Genomic DNA, 8,369 nt, shown 5'->3' with positions numbered 1-8,369 from the left:
TATATATATATATATATATATATATACGTGTATATATAAATATATATATATATATATATACATATATATATCTATATATATATATATATTGACACACGTAACACGTACTCCAAGCTGACAACATGTTCGTTTGGAATAAGCATTTTTATGATAAAATATATTATTTATTTTAATTTTACAATTTTTCAAAATTTATCATAACTCGACGTTTTATGAATTTTTTGTTTCATATTTATTTTTTCGTGCAATTTTGTGTGTTTTTGTGTTTTTTTTTCAAATTTATGCACTGAAGATGGGTCAAATCAGGACCCGAAACGTATGTTCTCTGAATAAAAGCATTTTCTTTCAATAAAACTGTTTTTAATTACTGGATGGATGACCAAGAACAATTTTATCATATATATATATATATATATATATATATATATATATACAATTATATAATTTTGAAACTCGCCAATAGGCCTAATAACCCTATACCCTGCTTATTTAAATATTTTAATAGCCCATAAAAACCTAAAACACCACAACCCTTATCCTTAAAACTCGAGTCGACTTAAGAGGTCGTTTTTCATTTTTATTATCGAGGGTTAATTTGTACCCAGCCTTAGAATCGTGCAAAGTCATCGAGATCGGTTAAGCCGTTTTTTTATGGCCTTGTAGTAATATTATATATATGTATATATGCAGATCAATTATGATTTACGATATCGTAAAAAATAACAAAAAAAAGTCGTTATATAAAAAAAACTTGCTCGTTTTTATAGGTTATGTTATTAAGAAATGGCATTTATGAGATTTGGGATTAATTCTGTAAATTTAAACGGGGTGCGTTAAAACGTTTCTCTTTTAAGGGTTGATTATATGTTACATTTATTATATAAAAAGGACTGTACTGACGAGCAAGCTAGATAAAAGAAATATAATTTCTCTTCATTTCATTTTAAATATAAGAAATAAATTCAAAACAAATGTTTCATAATAAACGCATTAAATTTCATTTAAGCGCTCTGAAATGAATTATATGCATTTGAATACCATTTTAAAGTATACATAATTGTTGTAGGGTTATAAGTTGTGAGACAATATTCTAGATAATTTAATATAGAACAAATTTGCCGAATACACTATTCATATTAAACGAATAGTTTAGAAGTTACGAGAGATACAATAAATAAATGCACGAGTGAGTCGATTTGTGTTGCTTCGTACTATAAACAGTACAGCGGGTCAAAAAGACCCTTGATGACATCATATGGCAAAAATGCATGTTGGGTATCAAATGAAAGGTCTCAACGAGCACTTTTCGAATATCATACTTATAGACTCTAAAAACCAATAGGGTTCCGTACTCTTTGTACTATATAACGAATAAATATACTTTTACTAAATTAATTTGGTCCCCAGCTTTCAAATGCACTGATAAACCGAATTGTTTTAAGATATTTAATTGTTTGTAAAAAATGATTTATTATTTATTGTAAACACATTTCTTTTAATCAAACATTCAATGCTAAATACGAATAAAATATAGAACATTACATGCAAGTTTTTAAATGCAATTTCCGAGTACACTGAATTGCTTGAGAACCTTTGATTATTTACAAAATACGCAGAATATGTAATTGTAAATAATTTTGTCTAATACCACAATTATACTAATTGAATAGTTTAAGATCTACAAACGATACAAAAAATAAATGCACTCGTATCAAATATCTGTGTTTCAGAACGATTTTAAAATATACCGATGTAATATGCTGTACGACTTTGGTGTATTAGAAAACATTATAAACAATTTAATTTAAAACAAATCTTTCGAATATTTCATTCATTTCGGACGAACGGTTCAAAAGTTACAAGCAATATAATAAATAAATGCACCACTACTTATCAATTTAATTACATGTAGTGATTGTGTCGTACTATATATAGTACAGCGGGTCAAAAAGACCCTTGATGACATAATATGGTAAAAATGCATGTGGGGTATCAAATGAAAGGTCTTGACGAGCACTTAACGAATATCATAATTATAGACCTTAAAAAATAAAATGGTTCTGTATCAGTCATATTTAACAACGGTATTACCTTATATTATACGACTTTTTGAATAAAACCGACTTGTAATTATGATTTTTATTTTAAATAGTAAATTATTCATAATATTTTTTATTACAGTAAATATAAAATGTAATATTTCATTTAAATTATCCTATGTTTTATAGTAGTACAAACAGTAGGACTTAGTTCATAAAAACTTTGTTTAAATTATTTTTCATTACATTTCTTATTTATTATTAAATATATGTATATATATATATATATATATATATATATATCTTAAATAAATTAGTATTCCAATATAAACGGTACGACCTGAAGAGCTCATTGAACTAGTCAATTAATCTAGTTAGTGTCATGTAACTTTTTTATTTTTGATTACAATTTTAGAGTATACCGAGTCGCTACAGGGCATAATGATACTAGACAATATTTCAAATTATTTAATTTAGAACAAATTTGCCGAATACATGATTCATATAAATCAAACGGTTTAAAAGTTACGAGAGATACAATAAATAAATGCACTAACGTGTCGAACTATATACAGTACAGTGGGTCAAAAACACTCCTGATGACGTCATATGGTAAAAATGCATGTGGGGTATCAAATGAAAGGTCTCGACGAGCACTTTACGAATATCATAGTTAGAGACCTTAAAAATCAATAGGGTTCCGTACATTAAATATTAACCTTATATTTACAATTAATTTATCGATTTTCTTAGATATTTTGTACTACACTTACTTGTTTTATTAGACAGTATTATAAATTATTTAATTTTATACAAATTTGCCGAATAATTCATCAATATTGAACAGATAGTTTGATAGTTACAAGAGTTTAGAGGTCGAGTCGATGTCCTATGGAAATTGCTTCGTACTATATACAGTACAGTGGGTCAAAATATGCAAAATAGTAAAAATGCATGTTGGGTATCAAATGAAAGGTCTCAAGGAGCACTTTACGAATATTATAATTAAAGACCTTAAAAACCAATAGGGTTCCGTACATTCTACATTTTCCTCATACCTAACTTATTATTTATATACATTTTCTTATAATATCAATTTTTATTTTAAATTGTAACTCAAAAATCAACAATTTTTGTATTTGTTGTTAGACAATAGACATTCCATATTTATATTTAGCACTATGACACAAACAATGTGGCCTGAGAAACTCTCCAAATTGAAATATGATATATGGTTATTTTCTCAAAAAATCATTTTTATATGAAATTGTAAGAATAAAATAATTAGCTTAAGTATTATTATTCTGAAAGACATACTAAGAAAAATTAATTTAAACCTGTAACACAAGACGGTACGTTTTGGAGAGTTCTTCAAATAAACTATAAGAAATTTTCTTTATGTCATTTAGTTTGACTATATTTCAATAAAGTTTTGAAGTACACCGAGTTGCTGTATGGCGTTATGATGTTAAATAATATTATAGACAATTTAATTCAGCGCAAATTTGCCGAATACTTCGTTTATATTAAAGAAACGGTTTAAAAGATACAAACGTTACAATAAATAAATGCACCAGCGGGTCGAATCGATGTTCGATCGAAGTCGCTTCATACTATATACAGTACAGTGGGTCAAAATGTCCAAAATAGTAAAAATGCATGTTGGGTATCAAATGAAAGGTCTCGACGAGCACTTTACGAATATCATAATTAAAGACCTTAAGAACCAACAAGGTTCCGTACCCTTTGATTTTACTCAATTTTTAAAGTTTCTTGCTATATTAAAGTGTGCTGAGTTTCTGTAGAGTTTTACAATATTCGACAATATTCTAGATTATTCAATTTCCAACAAATTCGCCAAATACTTCATTTATATTATTCGAATGGTTTAAAAGTTACAAGAGTTTCAATAAATAAATGCACATGAGTAGAGATGAAGACCTTTGGCCGAAATAATATTATATAAATTGAATCAAATGCATTATTTATTATTATTTTTTATTTTATTTCTGGTAATAAAAATATTTCGCAGTTTCGTCAAAACGTTCGGAATAATTTTTAATTTTCTTAATGTTTCGTTTTTTTATTGCGAAATAAAAATGAGAATGAAAATGCGGAGGACATTCGCATAATTATATGCCAGATTTTATTTTTCGCAAATATAAAAAATAAAAATAAAAAATACATATATATTTCAGTTTTATTGTTAAGATTTATGTCGATTTTTTGTGACCGCATAAAAATTGGGTGAGGTTGCCCCCTAATAAAATAATTTTTTTTGAAGGGGCGACGGTGGGGCGATTTGCTGCACTTTTTATAAATTGCTTACATGTTTTTTTTGTCAATAGTGTTAATTTGAAGAAATGTTTGTATTGTTCCTCTATGAGTATCAGAGATATGAACTCTAAGGCATAAAACTTTAGACTAACTTGCCAAAAAATTTGATAAAAATAATAATTCTCTAGAAAATTTGCTCGACGTAAAATTATTTAAAATATTTTTATTAACATGTACTATTTGTACAAGAATGATACTGTAAATAAGATTTAGTCTTATATACTTTAATATATAAACTATAACAACAAATACTAATACTAACGACAAAGTGACGACTCTTGTCATTCATAAACAAATGACAATAGCGTTAATGTACAGAACCCTTCTGATTTTTAAGGTCTATAATAATAATATTCGTAAAGTGCTCGTCGAGACCTTTCATTTGATACCCAACATGCATTTTTACCCTATGACGTCATCATGGGTCTTTTTGACCCGCTGTACTATATATAGTACGACACAATATCGACATTGAAGTAGCGGTGCATTTATTCATTATATCCCTCGTAACTTCTAAACCATTATTCCAAACTGAATGAAATATTCGGTGAATTTGTTTAAAATTAAATTGTCTATAATTTTTTCTAATACACCAAACCTCTACAGCAACTCGGTATACTTAAAATAGTAAACAAACATAGACATTGAATTTGCGTGCGTTTATTGTTTGTATCGTTTGCAGATCTCATAGCTAAATCTTGGGATATTTTTTTTTATTGAGTAAGAGTTAACTATAATGTTGTAATTCCAGTATATCATACTTTAGTATGTATATTATGACTTTAAATACTAAAATTGATAAATACATTCCAAAATTTTGAGATAACAATAATTAAGTAAGTAAACTACCCAATACTTATTGTTGTAATCAAATTTACTATAAACATGAGTTTTCCAGATTTTTTACAAATCAAACCATATATACTAGACTACTAAATTTTTAATATGTTATACTTCAATATGTCTATTATGCCAACAATTAATAAAATTGATAAATATTTCTAAACAACACAAGATATTAGTAATAATCCGAAAAAAGTACCTTCTTTATTTTAGACAAAATATCTTTTAGCCAATTTTTACACTTTCAAGAATTTTTTCTAAAATGTATTTCATGTGTATAAAGAACCCTAAAAATCTTAGTTTTGATGTTATTTATTGCTCCATATGCATACATATATCAAAAAGTCAAAAAAAGGCATAAAATCAAGTCAAAAGTCACCGAAATGCCGGAAACAGACGATTTACTAGACTTCGCGCATCATTTGGGGATTTCCCTGTTTTTTGTGAGGAAATCAAGATGGAGAAAGCTATTTTTTATTTAAAGTTGAAGAAAAAGAAAATGTATACGTAGAGTGTAATAAAAATATTATATATGGAACCATTAAATAGTTTATATAAGTAATTAAAGTTTGCTGTTCAACCGGGAAGTTCATGCAACTTACCTTAAGGCAAATAGTCACTTACATCTAGTTTTGATACTAGAGTTCCTTTCATCATTAGAATCATTAGTCAAATTTTACTAAATAATTTGCTCGTCAGTAGAGTCCGTTTTTAAATTTAAATTTTATTTCGCTCATCAGACTTTTTTCAGATTCTTTTACATGGTTTTGAAATGTTTTGATCTATTTATTATCTAATTTTCTTTGTCAGTAGAGTTCATTTTTAATTTTCTATCTCGATATTCAATTTGCTCGTCAGTGGAATCTTTTTCTTGAATTTGCTCGTCAGAGTCCTTTCTTGATGTTCTATCTATTTATTTAATTTGCTTGTCAGTACAGTCCTTTTTTAATTTTTTGTCTAAATATTTAATTTGCTCGTCAGTAGAGTTTTTTTCTACTTTTCTATCTGGATATTTAGTTTGGTCGTCAGTTTAGTATTCTTCATAATTTTTTGTCTAAATTTTTAATTTGCTCGTCAGTATAGTCCTTTTCTTGAATTTGCTCGTCAGTAGAGTCCCTTCTTTACTATATACTATATCAAGTTTTAAAAACTCAACCGTGATATTAATCTTGCTTATGCTAAAGATAAAAATTGAAATATGCTAAATTTTGAATTGAATAATTAACTCTATTGATCAGAGTTGGTTCAGATTTTTTGTTATTTACTTGTCAGTAGAGTTTATTTTATTTGTATTTATGCACTCTGTAGTTTAGTTTACAATGAAACTACTATTCAGTTTACTCGTTAGTAGAGTCCTTTTCATCTTGTTCCAATTTAGCGTTGAGTAGACCAAAACTTTACTCACGACATTGACCTTCTAATATATTCTAACTATAAATTTTAATTATGAAACAATAATGTTGTATGATAAAAATTGCACCTTTTTATAGTCATAATTAGTGTTAATTTTTGTCGTCAGTAGAGGTCATTTTCGGGTTGCTTTAGTTTTCTTATCGTTAAATGTTTAATTTCAATCTTGTTTTAGTTCTAAAGAATACTATGAAAATGTCTTTTACATATGAACAAAGAATGTTACAATAACAGTATCTTCGATGATGCAGTTATCAAATTCACCTGATCGCACGATAAACATTTTTACAGTTTTTCTACCAAGCAATAAGCATAAGATAGCGTTAAACTCATATCTGTTTATGCAACTTGCCTTAAGACATAATTCCACTAACACCTACTAAATATAAAATAGCATAAATACGTATATTTATTGGTGAAGTTATCCACATCAATCATAATTAATTCCCGTCGATTCCGGTTTCCGGAAATGTAGGTCAACGTCTTAAGTACATCCCTTAATATTTTGTCCGGGTTCAATAAGTCACCCCGGAAGAAAAATAACTCCTCTTAATAACTTAATATAAGGACGAAGGACGAACGAGAGAAATCATCCCTCGGACAAATAGATTTAGATAAATGTATATATGTATATATATATATATATATATATGTGTATATATATATATATATATATATATATATATATATATATAGGGTGTCCCAAAACCTAATGACAAAACTAACACAGCAGAGAGACAGCGATACGTGATTTAAATGCGTGCGAATGAAACAAAAACATCAATCGCCATGAATTACATATTTTATTTATTTATTTATTTATTTATTTATTCATTTATTTGTTTATTTATTAATTTATTCTTAATTAATAAATAAGCAAGCCGTAATCAGGGTTAGAAAAAACCGGTTACTTAATGTTTTTATTTTTTACTCGTTTTTTGAAGTAAAACTTCATTAGACTCGACCACAATACATAGGAATGATCAACTTAAAAACTGTCGAAGGGACTCTACTGACGAGCAAATTCAATATTTAAATAAAATATTAAAAAATACACTCTACTGACGAGCTAATTGAAAATCGATTTAAACTAGTTGGTTTGGTATTTAGCCTTGAGGCAAATTACATGAACTTCCCGATATGTGTAAATAATCGACTTGATCAAAAAAATGTGTAAATAATATACTTCATCAATCCTACTTTAAAAAAAAACGATAATAATTTTAGCAAAGTTTGACGAATTTTTAAAATTAAACTACTTGTCGTTAGGCCGTAATATTACAGTAAGTTCTATAAGACCATGATGTATATCGCCAAAAAAAGTTCCATGAAAAAAGGCTTAAATTTTTTTTCAACATTTAATTACAAGAAAACGGCTCGGTAGATTTTCACCTAAAATTAATCAGCACCAACTAATATCTTTCGAACAGTTTTTGATTTTTCAAAATCGGTTCGGTAGGATGAGCTTAAATGTGGACGAAAAGTTCAACACTTTTTTTCAAATTACGAAGAAACGGCTTGGCAGATCGTTGCACAAAACTGACAAACGATAGTCCTCACCGAAATACATCAAATGGCTTTTAAATTTCCAAAATCGGTTCAGGCGTTTTTGAGAAAACGTCGATCAAAAGTCTAATTTTGACAAATGCCAAAAAGACCATACTGATTTTTGCAAACTCTGACGAATTTTTAAAGCTGAACCAGTTGTCGTAGGGCCGTAATATTTTAGTATGATCTAGA

This window comes from Ctenocephalides felis, unplaced genomic scaffold (genome assembly GCF_003426905.1).
Source record: "Ctenocephalides felis isolate EL2017-DRISC unplaced genomic scaffold, ASM342690v1 CF-g0.4_SCAFFOLD_01886, whole genome shotgun sequence".
Lineage (NCBI taxonomy): Eukaryota > Metazoa > Arthropoda > Insecta > Siphonaptera > Pulicidae > Ctenocephalides > Ctenocephalides felis.
Note: the sequence above shows the minus strand (reverse complement) of the source record.